General features: G+C 45.8%; 1 long non-coding RNA gene across 2 annotated transcripts; it reads left to right on the top strand.

The window, feature by feature from the left end:
• The first annotated feature begins 3114 nt into the window (after positions 1 to 3114).
• Positions 3115 to 14736, top strand: LOC116599673. 2 transcript variants are annotated; one of them, XR_004289446.1, is made up of 3 exons: positions 3115 to 3674; positions 4005 to 4447; positions 13947 to 14736. It is a non-coding gene; the product is annotated as an uncharacterized LOC116599673 (long non-coding RNA). The 2 variants fall into 2 exon arrangements; XR_004289445.1 differs by lacking the exon at positions 13947 to 14736 and having other exon boundaries at positions 3115 to 3295; positions 3549 to 3674; positions 4005 to 5325.
• Positions 14737 to 15852: the final 1116 nt, after the last annotated feature.

The following is a 15852-nucleotide window of genomic DNA, read 5'->3' as shown; positions in this document are numbered from 1 at the left end:
CTGCTAGTCACACTGCCCAGCCGGACCCCCTCAGGGTGACATGGGTCCGGGTCTGCTGGCCTGTCTCTAGGGTTCTGAGAACACCAGGCAGCAGGGCATATGGGGTGCTTTCCTGTGGCCAAAAGAATGCATCTTGTAGACTTCCCAACGCAGGAGGCTACAGTACTGGCTCTGAAATCCATCCCTGGCTTTACTCCGAGGCTACACTTCCCAATGGCTGCTCCCAGCGGACAGAGAACAGCACAGTTGCTAAGGTAGACCTGTCCCAGGGAGACACTGGACTCCTCTGACGGCCATCTTGGCCTGACGACTCCCCGATGGCCTCGCCAAACGTTCCTCAGATTTAGGGCTGGTCTGAGATGTTTCCACGAAAGCGTCCTCCTCCCGCCTCTTGACTCAGAGTCAGACTAGCATCCTGGTCAAAGGGCTCCCTCAGCCCTTCTCAGCTTCCTCCACATTTTCTCTCACAGGCATTTTTCCTCATAACATCCTACCTAGCATGTTCAATCGTTCTTGGCATTTGCTTCTTGGAGGACCTGGAATAACTCAGAGATCATCTAGTAATGGCCTCATTTTGTAGTTGAGAAAACCAAAGCTCAGATAGGCAAGTGGATTTTTCTGAGGCAACACAGCAAACTCAAGTAGAGCAGGAAATGGGTCTCCTTGCTTACAGGTCATATCCGTTTCCTTGACCTTGTGTGTATTTAGAATGTGAGAGCAGAAGAGCGATGATACCTGTCTAGTAATTTCTTCAAAAGAAAGCCCCTCACAGGCTCACTCATGGCTCCCTCCAGCCTGAGAGCCCGAGAGGGAAAGATAGTGGCTTGCTTATTCGCCCATTTGTCCCAGACACTCCAGTCTCCAAATCTTGGACCTTTGATTCTACGGCCTGCCTGATACACTAAATGTGAGAGCGTCATTCAAATGAGAGGGGTCGTTATTGCTTTTGTAATTGGGGCAGGGAGACTAGATAGATAGGTGCTCCCCCAGCAAACGTGTGTGCAGAGAGCAGACCCGAAGGCCACTAGGAGTGGAGATCTTTCCAGCCAGAGTAAAGGGAACATCAGCATTCGCTCAGGGCCCTCTCCCTGTAGGGGCCAACGCTGACCTGTCAGTTAAGAGGTTTCCTACTAATTTCTTCTGCACCTGGCCCGGAGCTGGCGCTGCTTCATGGCTTCCATCTTGCTAATTGCCACCGTCTCCCCAGTGACACTGAGCTCAGTTCCTGATAAGGTGCGTCCTTAATAGTCTCCCATTTCCCTGCTGACACCGGAAAATAGGCCTGACTTGGCGGTATATTACCGCACTGAGCAAGGCTGAGCTGTCACGCCCAGCCTCACAGTCTGAACCATTAGCGGGCCTGCAATCAATACCAGGCAACCCTCGTTTCTCTGAAAGCATTCATTTGGCACATTTGCTGTTTGTCAGACAGTTCCTTTCTCTAACGTCCCACGGTCCACGGCCCTGGCATCTGAGCCTCTCCTCCTTCCGCGGAGTGCTGAGCAGAACTGGCAAGTTCCAGACAGCATCAGCTTGTTGGCTTTGGAACAAAGGAATGGGAAGACGGTACCAGGTCGCAGTGAACAACGGTTTGCGTTGTGGATCATGGGTTGCAAGCCGCGGTAATCAGCGGTGTACGTGTAAGCGGAGTAGGGCCTCGTGGGAAGTTAAACTGAAGGACTCAGCGGTGAGGCAACATGAGCAGCAGGGACGCATCCAAAAGTTCAAGTTTAAGGGAGAGAATGTCAGTGGAGTCAAGACGAAGGCATGAGGTTTTGGCCGAAGGAGAATAGGGCAACTGGCTGGTCTGTCCCTCCCGAAAGAGAGGGATGACACCAGAAGAGGGTAAGGGAAATTCACCAGGGGAACAGACATCTGAGGGACGTAGGCTCAGAGGATATGCTCATGGCTTGGGAATGGTAGAAAGCTCCGTCTGGCCTTCAGATCTCTCCACGAGGCCAGTGAAAAGCACCTGGCGCTGGACACATGTTCAGTCAGTGATAGCTAGGACCATTAGCGCCTGAATTATTACTTTCCAGCATCATTTTAAACTCTAGGCAAAGTTAAAGCTCCTGGTACAATGCTAGAAGCATGACCTAATTATTATCTTGCAATACATGAAGAATCCTGTTAAGTGCTGTGACCAGCTCTTTTTAAAGGATTGTTGCTAAGTTTAACAGGCAATGGGAAAAAAAATAGGAGATTTTTGAAGACCTGGGTGCACTATAAAGGAATTACAGCTTCTGGAAAGGTCTACAGAACAAACAGTTTTGTGGATCCTGCTTCTCAACAGATATTGTTCAACAGAACAGAATTTCATCCATATGGGCTACCTTAAACCTCTGCCATCATTCAGACTGTGTACTGTCAGGGCTTGTTAACTTGCCTGGATCCCCTTCTAGATTGCCAGCTCCTTGAAAAAGGCCAGCAGGGGCTGGCCCTAGGGGCCCAGCATAGGGCATGGCACACAGTATGAAGTAGAAAATATTGAAGGAAAGGAGGGAGGGACAATGGGCTGATGACCCTTCAAGGTCACTGGTTGGCTAACTACAAAGAGTTACAGCCACGGAACCTGAACGTCTTCGTAGAACCAGAATAGTCTCCAGGAGCTGATCTCATCAAAGGTTCTTATCTGAAGCCTTGTAATGCTTATTGGATGGATGAGAGAGAGAATGGAAGGACTCTCAGGGAAAGTCCTGATTCCGAAGTGAGGCCTGGAGGAGAAGAAACGGAAGGCAGAGGGCGGGGGTGTCGATAGGAAATTCCTGTGGGGACCCAGGGGCAGCAGGTCCATTGCCAGGAAGTTCATTTCGTTCTGACCCGGAAACTGCTGACCAGAGATCCCCTCCTGACTCCAGTGCCCATAAGCTGGAGGGAGAAAGCCAACTCAAGGCTACACATTCTACCGGAAGAGAAAATGGTCGAGAAAACACGGGGCATGTCAAAGGGAGTTAGGTTTTTTGTTTTTTTGTTTTTTTAGATTTTTATTTATTTATTTTGACAGAGAGATCAAAAGCAGACGGAAAGGCAGGCAGAGAGGGAGATAGAGGGAAGCAGGCTCCCTGCCGAGCAGAGAGCCCTACGTAGGACTCGATCCCAGGACCCCGAGATCATGACCTGAGCCGAAGGCAGCGGCTTAACCCACTGAGCCACCCAGGCGTCCCTCAAAGGGAGTTTTTGATTGAAGGCCATGCGCAGGCCGAGGGAATAAATGCTGTGGCAGTTCAGACATGTAGTGGACCGTTGTGGCCAGAAGTGGTCAGAGATGGCTCTGAGGACAAGAAGGGAGGTTCAGGTTTATCTCGCATGATGGGAGAGATTTGGGTACCAGGAGAAAAAGGAGCTCAGGCAGGGAACAGAGTCTGAACAAAGCAAAGACGTAGGAGAGGACAGTGTGGGCTTTGGAAGAAAGGCGGGCCTGGCAAACTCAGGAAAATAACTAATCAGAGAAAGGGTGAGACGGGAAAGCTGGGACTAAGGCACGGAGAACTCTTAATATTAAGCTAAATGATCATTTTGGATCCATATTTATGTCTTATAAATCCTAGCTACGAATGAATAAATGTGAGGTGAACAGAACATGAGCAGGAAGACAAGCGAAGGCTCTTCTGCTGCTCAGGTACTCACTGTCCAACCCAGGGGCAGCGAAAGTCTTTCCGCAGTGAGCCTCCCAGGTGAGGTGCGCTCCCCTCGAGATGCCTCAGGGCTGGGGAGATTGAGAACCCCGACGGGGGAGGTGGCCGGGCTAAGACTAACTGTGGGAGGCATCTGGGACAATATCTACAGCTAAGGGAAGGTCTCCAAAGATCTCTTTCCTGTCAGCCAACAGAGGCATTCGGCCAAGTGGGTTAACCTGGCAAGCTGAGCAAAATAGCCTATTTTCCCAGGGCGAAATTTTGGGGATGTTGGGAAGTTTCCCTGCCTGCCTCCGCACCCCCCCCAAGGGTTCACCCCCTTCCTTAACTCAGTGCCTGAAATTCCATAATCAAAGCATCCTTTTTCAGCGAGAAGCTGCGATGGCTTCTGAAGCTGTTACCAGTCCATCACACCTTCGTGTAAGTGAGGGATCTAAAATGTGGGTTTTGACACGGAGGCTGGAGAGAAAGGAAAATGGGACCTGCGTGCTTGATGTGGAAGATCGTCAGAGACTCAGACAGAAAGTGCTGGAAAGAGAACGCAGAGGGGAGGAGCGGGCATCCTGACAAACTTTGCCCCAGGGCAGTTTCGCTGAGTTCTAGCAAGGCATCCTGACACCAGCCAGGCTGTCCAGTTCTGAACAAAAACGTTTCGTCTGCTCAGTGGGATGACGGCATCAGCCGGATGATTTAAAGGACGGCAGCAGGCAGCCGAGTGTGTAGTCGCTGGCGTCCCTAACACGTGGGGGAGCTTGGCTAATCTTAACCTTAGCAGGTTTCAGAACCTCGCCAGCAGCTGCCTGCTACAGAGGGTGAGTGATGCTGTTCTCAAGATCCCGAGGAGGCCCAGGGAGTTCAGGAGGATGGAAGTGTTCATTCTTATTATAAAATCCCCCGAGAACAGCAGGCTGCTTAAAGGATCAATGTGTGGGCCATTTTTCTTTGGAGGAGCTTTGCCTTACGGTCTCCTGCTGCATATTTCCCGGTCATAATAGTTTGGAGAAAAATATTGCTAAATGGCTGCATAAACAATTTTAATTGGCCTGGGCTCCCAAAATGTGCTATTTTTGTTCTGCTGCCAAGCTTGCTTTTTTACTGGCTAATTATGCCCAGCGTTTAACTTTCGGCAAAAAAACAGGAAATAGGGCATTCATTACTCGAGTGACAACTTTTCAACAAGCCTACATTTCAACATCCATTGTGTAACTTCCTCTCCCTGGCTTACAGTTAGTTGTTCCACCAGGCCTTTGGAAACAAACAGCTCCTTTCAGTGGGGTTGGGAAGGGCTTTGTTCAGGTTAAAAGCTTGACTATCTCCGAGGCAGGCAGAGGGAGGGGCTCCTGTACCCGCTGGGTGGGTCTCCCATCTTTCTCGCTCCTCAAAGAAATTCCCTGGCTGGGCTTTCTGTTAGGCTGAGTTCGTGGCAGGACTGGGCTTTTCCGTCAGGGGCCGGACTCTGCCTGTTGTTTATGCATCACTCCTAGTGTCCTGGGGATTCCGGCCACTCTCAGAGGGACACTCTCCTGTTCCCTGGGGAATCCCAAAGACAGCCAATCTCAGTTCGATAGACAGTAACTCTTAGAAAGTGCTCTAAAGCCATGCCTTATTGTAGAAGGCATGTTAAAATGATTTGATTTGATTTTTTAAAAAAAGATTTAGTTATTTACTTATTTGAGAGAGAGAGAGAGAGAGCAGGCTGGATGAGGGGGAGAGTGAGAGAGAGAATCCACAGGCAGACTCCCCGCTGAGCATGGAGTCCGACGTGGGGCTCGATCCCAGGACCCTGAGATCCTGACCCAAGCCGAAATCGAGCTGGCCATTCAACAAACTGAGCCACCCAGGTACCCCCTAAATTTATTTTATTTAAAAAATGTCCATTGCAAAAGTATATTACATACGAAGAAAGTACACAAATTATTGTGTACTGCTCACTACGTTACCATCAAGTACATAGCATGGGACTAGCAACCTGATCAGGAATAGATCATTACCAGCCCCTGGGACACCCCTCTCGTGCTCTTCCCCAACCACGGCTCCCTTCATCCTTCCCAAAGTTGACCACTAGCCTGACTTCTAAGACTACCGTTTTCGGTGTTTAAACTTTATATAAATGGAACTACTTTTACATGCATACAGCAGCACGGCCACAGGGCTATATTTTTATATTTGGGTCCTTTTGTTCTGCTTGACTTTGTTGCTTGTACCTTATTCATTTTCATGACTCTGTAGGAATGAGTATAGGACAAGCAGTCAATTTTACCATAAATGGACATTTGGGTTGTCCGTCAGGCTATGATGGGAAATGCTGCCGTTCCCGTGTGTGTTTTTCAGTGTATATGCCCACACATTTCTGTTGAGGGTCAGTTGGGAGTAACGGCCTGGTTACATAGCGGGTGTGCACATTTGATTTTTATAGCGGCAGCCAAACCGATTTCAAAGCGACTATGTATGTAGGCTGCCACCACACCCCTTCCTCAGCACCACTTGGAAATGTCAGTATTTTTTATTGTAGCCAGGGCTAAATGAGTAGTGGTTTCTCAGGATGATTTTGATTTGCTTGTTCTTGACAATCGATGAAGTTGAGCACTTTGTCCTATGTTTATTCGTGATTAGATTAGGATAAGATGGAGACTGAAGCACTCTATGATTGAAATCTGGAAAATGATATTTTCACGGAAGAAGAGGCTGCCCAGATTTCCAGCTCCTGAATCAGCAAGGATCCAAAAAGAATGATCAGATCCCCACAGTGGACCTGCAATTGCTCTAGTGATGTGGGGGAACCAGAAACAGCTGATCACCCCACACACCATTAGTGCTTCTCTAAGCAATACCTCCTCCCATCTGCCTCTGTCATTAGGTATCTTACACGGTACTTTTTAATGGCTGCATTGCAGTTCGCTATATAAAGGTATAAGTCATTTGGTCAGTCTCCCGTGTTTTCTGGTTTTTGCTCTTATCAGCAATAATGCACTAAAAATCCTTGGGACTAAATCTCTGGACACATCTTTAATTATTTGCTAACACCAGCACACTTTAAAACTGCAGTATTTTGAAGGCAAATTGGAGAGCACAGAGGGACATATAATGAGTGAATGAATGAATGAGTATGAGCACTGATGCTTCATATTTTTTTTTTCCCTTCCATGAATCTGCCCACCACCTTGAACAGGACCCAGTGGCTTTCCTGAGGGTGAGCTGAATGGAGTGATAGCGACAATGGTGTCAGGGTACATCTGTGCGGTCTACCTCCTGCTTTGGCTCCTTATGGTGAAATTAGTAATTATTATTATTACTTACCAAACATGTATTTTATGGCAAACTCTGTGTTAAGCATTTCATAGTGGATGTTCCCACTTGATTTTTGTAACCTTATGATCTGGATGGCTATTATTGTGCCCATTCTTTTGGTGGGGGTTCCAAGGCTTAGAAAAGCTAAGAATATTGCCCAAGCCCATTTAGTAAATGGTAGTGTAGCAATTGGAATCCAGCTCTCTGACTCTACACTCCTAGTTCTCAATCATTATGGCACTAATTCTCAACCCGTGTGCTTTGGCATTCCAGTGTTCTGCAAACTTGTCTTATGTTAGCATGTTGCTAAATTTTACAAATAAAATTATGTCATGGGGCACCTGGGTGGCCCAACAGGTTAAGCCTCTGCCTTCAGCTCAGGTCATGATCCCAGGGTCCTGGGATCGAGCCCCGCATTGGGCTCTCTGCTCAACGGGGAGCCTGCTTCCCTTCCTCTCTCTCTGCCTCTCTGCTTACTTGTGATCTCTGCCTGTCAAATAAATAAATAAAATCTTTTAAAAAAGTAAAATTATGGGCGCCTGGGTGGCTCAGTGGGTTAGGCCGCTGCCTTCGGCTCAGGTCATGATCTCAGGGTCCTGGGATCGAGTCCCGCATCGGGCTCTCTGCTCAGCAGGGAGCCTGCTTCCCTCTCTCTCTCTCTACCTGCCTCTCCGACTACTTGTGATTTCTCTCTGTCAAATAAATAAATAAAATCTTTAAAAAAAAAAAAAAAGTAAAATTATGTCATACAGTAAATCGATTTCAGAGATGGCTCTAATTCTTCCTAATGCATGCCTTTTGCAGTTTACCTTTGCATCTCCGCCTGCTGAGAAGTGAAGCTATTTCTCCACCCCTCGAGCACGAGCTGATCTTGTGACTTGCCTTGGCCCATAGAATGGGGTAGAAGTGATGGTGTGCTTGTCTCAAGCCTAGGCCTCAAGAGACATTGCTTACTTTTGCTCTACCTCTCGCTCCTTTGTCACCATGGGAACAAGCCTGTGCCAGCTTGATGGGGAATGAGATGTGGGAAACAAAGTCTGGGCAAAGCTCCAGATGTGAGGGAGTGCAGCCCAGCCAAGATCAGCCAAGCCTCCTAAGCCAACCTACTGTTGAGTGTAGATGTGTGAATGATCCCTCTAAGCCCAGTGAAACCACCCACCTGACCCAGAGGCTTGTGAGCAGAATGTTGATTGCTATAGGTCACTGAAGTTTTGTGGTTATTTGTTGTACAGCATGATAGTGATGATAGATAATACATACTATCGTGATTGTATCTAATGGACAGAATATTAACTATATGGTCATGAAGATGGAGAGACTCCAGTATAACTTGTCCTCAGCACAGCAAAATATCAAGCTGTCACCTAAGAAAAGTGTCTATTCACTGAAACATGTAGAGAACCATGCTCCGGGAGTATATATAAGAAGATGGTCAAGACAGTATCCAACTTCATTCCAACGGCAGCCTTGAACTGCTGGACCACTTAGGGATAGAGCGATGCCATCAACCTCTGCTGAGTACAATTTAAAGTTGCATTTTGATGACAAGTTACATGTCATATTATTCATACATTGGTTGTACTAGTTGAGTTGGGTTTCCATCCCTTGCAACCAAAAGAGTTCAGGTTCCAGGGAGGGGGGAATTTGAAGAACTACAATTCCTCCCCTCCCTTCTGATGCTCATGGTCCTGAGGACTGTGGCTCAGAAAGCAAGCTGGAACCACTTAAGCACATTCAAAGAGCAGTCTGGTTGTTCCCTGTGTCAGCTTCCTCATCTTACCAAGAGGGCCTCCTCCCAGAGATGCCCGGGTATAGACCAAAGAGGATGATGTTTCTCTGTAACAAATCACCTTTGCCAAACCCCATCCCTGCCCCAAGGCTACCAGCCTGGTGTCTCTTCAGACTGATGACTGGAATTTCGTGGAGCCGCCTCTGAACACCAGCTGAACAATGTTCCATACTCCTGGCCTTTCTCTTAGTCCTTTACAGACTTCTGTTTCAGTTATATAGGTTGTGTTACAAACTATCCCAAACTTAATGATATAATACAATCACCACTTTTTTTCTTCTGTGGGTATGTTCCACAGGTCAGGAATTTAGAGATGGCGTGGTGGGTTGGCTCCTGGATACCTGGGTCTTCAACTGGGAGGACTTGAATGGCAGGGGCTGGAGCCATCTGGAAGCTTCTTCATTCACATATGGCTAGTGCCTGGGCTGGGGACTGTTGACAGCAACATGCAGCCTGTCCACAGTACAGTGGCTTCATGGCAGTCAGGCCTTTTGTGTGGTGGGTCAGTGCTCCAAGAATGAGAAAAAAGCTGCATGGCCTTTCGTGGCTTATCCTCAGGACTCATCTGTACATTCCCATCTCTCATGCTCTGTTGGTTGGGACAGTTGCAAGTCTGCTCAGATTCAAAGGGAGGGTGGGTAGGTTTCATTTCTTGATGGGACAATTGTCAAAGAATTTATAGCCATGTTGGAAAACTGCCATCCCTTAAATTGATCTATCCACTGTGTCAGTGACTAAGAGCCTTTATTTTGTGTAAGAATCTTTTGGTTACAAGGAGGAAAGATAATTCAAGCTAGCTTAGGAAAAAAAAAAAAAAAGACATGGGTAATTTACTATAAGGATGCAATGGTATCTCACGGACCACCCCAAGGATGTCACTATATTACTGTTGTATGCTCAGGGCCAGTAGGTGCTAAGGCGTTAATCAGGCAAACTCAACCCTGTTGATGTATCTCCATTCCTGGGCAGTGATGCCCTAGTCCAGAAGGAAGGAACTGGGGTCCTCGGGGAATGTCACTAATGGGAGGGAAGGAGCCCTGTGGCAGGCCTGTCACACGCAACAGAGAAGAGTCTAAAGTAAGGGAGTGGTCGTGTCTCTCCAGATGGGAGTTGGAACACTGAGCATCTAGGGAGGACCCCTTCTATCCCTAAACACAGGGTTATTTATTCTAAAAGGTCATCTTCGATTTCTCTCCCATCTCTAACCCTCAGACTCGCTGTCTCCAGCCTGGCAGATTCAGCCATTCATGGATTCCACAAATGTTTATCGAGTCTCTTCGATGTGCCTAGCCCTGGGACAGTGAACAAGACATTCAGGAGCCTGAGAAAATGAAGAAATGTTCTGACCTAGGACACAGGAGTCCTGATTCTGCCAGTCACTCTTGAAATAACTTTGGATATGTACTCTGTCTTCCATGGGCCTCAGTTTCCCTATCAGTCAAATCGGGGCCATGACCTTGAAGACCACTGAGGTCCTTTCAGAACCCCCAGAAGAAAGCTGATTCTGGCACAGCAGGCACTCCTAAAATTTCAGTCCTCAACCTCAAGTTTATTTTCTGTCTTTTGCCTTTACTGCTGGCTGGCTTACTCCTGCTGTAATTTATTTAACTGAGCCATGCTGAGCAGTTTGGAACTGAGTTTGCATGAATCACTGTCCATAAAATCAAGTTAAGTGGATTTCATTCCACACAGCGCACCTGTGTATATACTCAGGGAGAAGAAGCTGGATTTTCTTGGCTCTTCCAGACCACTGTTCGAATTGCTTCTTTACAGATACAGCGTTTGCCCTGTATTTATAGTCCATTGTTATAACAGCCTCCTTCAGAGACCTGGAAGCAAAGTGTTGGATGCAATTTTTCCTTCAGATCATTTTATATAGCTGTCCTGTTTCTCTAGCTAGCTAGAAAAGCTGACATTGATTTCTCCTATTTTATCAGAGTTGGCAAATACCAGATTCAACTTCATTGGGTCATTCAACAAATATTTATTGAGTGTTACATGAAGTTACATTGAGCTAGGTATGGGGGTGAAGGTTAAGGGGGAGGGTCATGCTGCTCAAGGACCCTAGGAACTATGTGAAGTGTTAGGTAACATCAGTGTGGGGGGGATGTTGCCAGGCAGAAAAAGGGAAATTTGATGTGTTGGTTGGAAGAAGAAACCTACAAAGGTGAGTGACCTGGGAAGGATCATGGAGTTTGGGGAGGATATTGAGCTTATGAGAGGGATTCCTGTTTGGACCCCTCCTTATAGTCACCCCCTCCCCCATCCCCATTTGACATAACCAGCACTAGAATCATTTCCATTCGCCATATTGGAAAAGGATGTGATGGGGGGGTGGGGGGTGGGGTGGAGAAGAGGTTTGAGCAGAGATGAGCATTTGTGGGAAGAAATGCCCAAAGGGTCTGCTCTGGTGCTTGTGAAAATACTTTTTTGGAGCCAGTCTGAGGGATTATAAAGGGATTTATTTCATTTTGTAACACAGCCAAAAGCACAGGCAGCCTGTGACTAAAATGGCGGTGTGAGGGACTGGCTGTTTGGATCTTTGTTCTTATTTTCTATCTTGATAGAAAATGTACAATTTTTACCCTGCCATCAAATAAACATTTCACAATTTTCCTGGCCGATTTCAAAAATGCTAGTCCATCTACCCTCTGGGACTCAGAGACATATTGAGATGCTGGGGACAGGCATGCTGGGACCTCCCTCGTGGCCGACACTATGCTTATGGCCATAACATCCTTTGAGTGAATGGAATTGCTTAAAAAGACTAGAAGCTTTTGCTGTACCTCTATCTGTATCCAGGCCACAAGCAAAATTTGCTTTGCTTAATGGGTTCTGTTTGTTGTGCTGTATTGGGATAAGACGTGCCCACATTTTCCCAGCAGTTACTCGGGGAGCTTGAATGCCCAGATGGTGCTTGAGGCTGGGTGATCTCTGCCAAGAGACCCTGGACAGTGCCGCGTTTGCCCTGGAGGAGTAACGCAATGGTCCATTGAGCTATCCGAGCAAAACATAATGCCATATACATAATTTTAAAATTTCCAGTAGCCACATAATAATGTAAAAAAAAGCAGATGAGATTAATTTTAATAATATATATGTTATCCAATATATCTAAAATATGATCATTTTGTCATAGACTTAATATGAAAATGATTAATGAGATATTTACATTCTTTTTTTTAAAAAAATGAAGACTTCCAAGTCCGGTATGTATTTTATACTAGAGCACATCTCAATTAACACCATCCACATTTCAAGTGTTCAATAGCTACATGTAGCTAGTGACTACCATTTTGGACAGCATAGGTCTAAAATTCTTTTCCGGTCCTTCTGCAGACCCCTTGAAGCCCTGGAGGGTCTTTTCTTTCAACCTTTATAAGCCATGAAGAACCCAACCCTTTGGCTTTGAGTAGGGATAGGTCCCTACTTAATCTTCCAACTGCATAATTATCTCCATTACTCCCAGAGATAATCTGGCAAATTCAGGGACCTTCCATTATAGTACCTATCACCCCCAACTCCTGTTTATGCTATACTCATACTTTGTTTGTGTTTCATGCTCTGGCCTTTTCTGTACTTAATCCCTCTGAAACTTACCTTTCCTTGGTGCTTTTTTCCCTCAAAGCCCCCCTTAGGACTCAGGGGATAATGGTAAAAGGGCTATCGGCATTCTTCTTGGGTCCTAGCACGCACCAAGCCACCTCAAAATTACAGATAACACATGGCCATGGGGCAGGACAGCAAGAGCATTGGAACTGGAAAGCATTTAGAGAGCTCCTACTCTGGTGTTTTTAAAACTGAGGTACAATTTGCATAACATAAAATCAACCATTTTCAGTGTACGATTCAGAGACATTTAGTACATTCACAACGTTGCGTAACTATCACTTTCGTCTAGTACTAAGACATTTTCATCACTCCAAAGGAAGTCCTAGCCCCATTGAGCTGTCAGTCTCCAGCCCCCTCTCCCTTCCTCTAGCTCCTGGCAACCACTGCTTTCTGCTTTCTGTTTTATGAATTTGCGTGTTCTGGATATTCCATGTGAATGATCATGCAAGATGTAACCTTTGGCGTCAGGCTTCTTTGACTTAGCATCACGCTTTTGAGGTTCATTCATGCTCTTGCCTGTGTCATGACTTCTTTTTATTGATGAATACTATTCTGCTGCATGTGTGTACCACATTCAGCACATCCTTGCTAACCCTTGTTATTTTCCAACATTTGTTTTGTCTTTTTTTTTTTTTTTTAATACAGCCCCCTTGTGGGTATGAAGTGGTATCTCATTGTGCTTTGTTAAAAAAAAAAAAAAGTCTTTAAATTAATAAACTTAAATGTTTTAATTTTTCAAAAGTATTTCCGGTTCACAGCAAAATTAAAGGGGAGGTCCAGAGTGTCACTCTCTACCTCCTATCCCCACACACGCACAACCTTCCCTGCTCTGATGTCCTCCACCGCACTGGTGCTTCTAACAGTTGACAACCCTACCCCAATGTGCCATTATCCCTCACAGCCCAGAGTTCCCATTAACACTCACTCTTCATGTTGTATATTCTCTGGGTTTTGACGAAGGTACAATGATATGTGTTCCACCATTGTAGTACCATACTGAGGAGCTTCATTGCCCTAAAAATCCTCCGTGCCCTGTCTTGTTGTGATTTTGATTTGTGTTTTCCGAGTGACTCATGAAATTCAACCTCAGTCTGGTGGTGGTTCTGCAGCACCGTGAAAGCCCCCCAAGGAATCACCATGGTAAGGAAGAGATGAAGACCCAACAGGTAGCAACAGTACTCAGGGCTCCCACTCCCCCCTCTGCCACAATCATTCTGCTCATGTCTATTGGGTATGCTTGACTTACTCAGTATGCCATTTGAGGAGGGGGTTTTGAGGCTCCCGTAAATTTGGCAGTCATTTACCTGGTCTTACAAGATACTTAGCTAGTGTCTTGATTGGTAACTTCCAAAACCAGTAGCAGAGCCCTATTTTTCTGACTCCTGGTCGCATTCTCTTTTGGTGTTCTCGTCCTATCATTAATAACCACAACAACAGTCACAACCACATAATAAATGTTTACCACGTGGCAGGCGCTATGGTGACACTGTTGTGTAACTCACTCAGAAAAACTCTAGAAGGTTCATGCCATTGTGAGGCATATAGGACACTTAGAATGGATGTCTTCACCATGGCCCGCCTGACTCCTCTGTAACCTCTTATCTACCCCTTTTCCACTCTAGAACTCTGCTCCAGCCACACCATGTTCTTGCTGTTCTGGGAGAAGACCGCCATGTGCCAGCCTCAAGGCTTCTCATCATTCTACTCTCCTGTTCCACTAAATGATAAGCTCTTACAGCAGCTTAAATAAAAGAGCAATGACTTTATCAACCAAAGGAAGTCTGGAAGTAAGCAGACCTCCGACATGGGGGTCATCAAAGATCCAGGCTGCTTTTTTCCTTTTCCTGCTCTGTCACCTTAGAGTGTCTTCCATTTGAATGGTTCAAGATGGCGCTGGACCACTAAAAGTCTACCTGTGTTCCAGGCAGTAGGAAGGAGGAAGGCGAGGAGGACAAAAATGGAATACTTCCCAGCTGAGTCAATTTCCTCCCAGCAGACTTCCCAGAGACCTGATGAAATGCCTACTTAGATCTCACTTGGCCTCAGTTAATGTCAAGAGAAGATGGGAAATGAAATTTTTCTAGCTTATCTTTTGTCACACCAAATAAATTGGGGTTCTATCCTAAAGAAGGAAGGGAGTATGGATACTTGGAGACACCTAGAGTCTACCACAGATATTCACTGGAAGTACTTTTTAATAGTAAAACTTTGGAAATAATATAAATCTGAAAACATGATTGACTCAGCAAATTAACAGATTCATCAATATCATGTGTGCTTAAATATTACATTTTAGAAGAATATTTAATGACATGATAAAATGTTTATGATGCTGAGTAAAAAAGAGATGACTGCTTTTCTAAGAAAACAATTAAGATATTCTATAAAAATCATAAAAGAGAGGGACAGCTGGGTGGCTCAGTCAGGTGTCCAACTCTTGATTTTGGCTCAGGTCATGACCTCAGAGCTGTGAGATCGAGCCCTTGAGTTGGGCTCTGCACTGGGTGTGGAGTCTGCTTAAGATTCTCTCTTTCTCCTTCTCCACCCTGCGCTCTCCCTCTCTTTCTTAAAAAAAAAGAGGGGGCGCGCCTGGGTGGCTCAGTGGGTTAAAGCCTCTGCCTTCGGCTCAGGTCATGATCCTAGGGTCCTGGGATCGAGCCCCACATCGGGCTGTCTGCTCCTCAGGGAGCCTACTTCCTCTTCTCTCTCTCTCTGCCTGCCTCTCTGCCTACTTGTGATCTCTGTCTGTCAAATAAATAAATAAAATCTTTAAAAAAAAAGGGGGGGGGACCATAAAAGAGGAACAGCTACTTGATATTATAAAAGAATTATGGTATTCTGATTATCTTTAAAAAAAGAGTCCTTATCATTTGGTGATGTATTTATGGATGAAATGTTATGATGTTATGATGTCTAGAATTTGCTGTACAGTGGAGGAGAAACAATGTTGGGGTGGGGGTACGTAGATAAAACAAGAATGGCCATACGTGGGTAATTGCTGAAGCTGTGAATAGAAAATGGAGGTTTGTGATCCTATTTTCGTTTTCTTTTATGCATGTTTGAAACTTTCCATTATAAATTTTTTTTTAAAGGATGAAGTACAAGTCATTTAACCTCTGTCTCATTTCTCAAATGGACTAATAATAATAATTAGTTCATAGGGTGGAGTGGAGATTAAATGATATGATAGATTTTGTAAAAATACTGAGATGAATAAAGGCAGTCAGAAATGCCAGTTCCTCCCAGCAGGTTGGAGCTAGCATAAAGCCAAGTTAAAAACAAAAGCCAGGTTCTCTGACTCTGCTTCTTGGAGTCTTTCACTCTCAACTTCACCTTCCCTGCTAACCCCCCACCCCCACCCCCACCCTTGCCAGGGGTGGCAAGGAGGTTCTGGGACAGCTAGGTGCAATTCATAGCCAATGGCAAGGCAGGTTCCATGCTCGGATCTCCCAGGCCTTCAATGCCAGCTCTAGAAGTACCTATGTTCTTGGTCTATGCATGAGGCCCATAGACCACTATGCACAGATG

Source organism: Mustela erminea, chromosome 9 (assembly GCF_009829155.1).
Source record: "Mustela erminea isolate mMusErm1 chromosome 9, mMusErm1.Pri, whole genome shotgun sequence".
Taxonomy (NCBI): Eukaryota; Metazoa; Chordata; class Mammalia; order Carnivora; family Mustelidae; genus Mustela; species Mustela erminea.
This window is presented reverse-complemented; position numbering and strand designations above follow the sequence as displayed.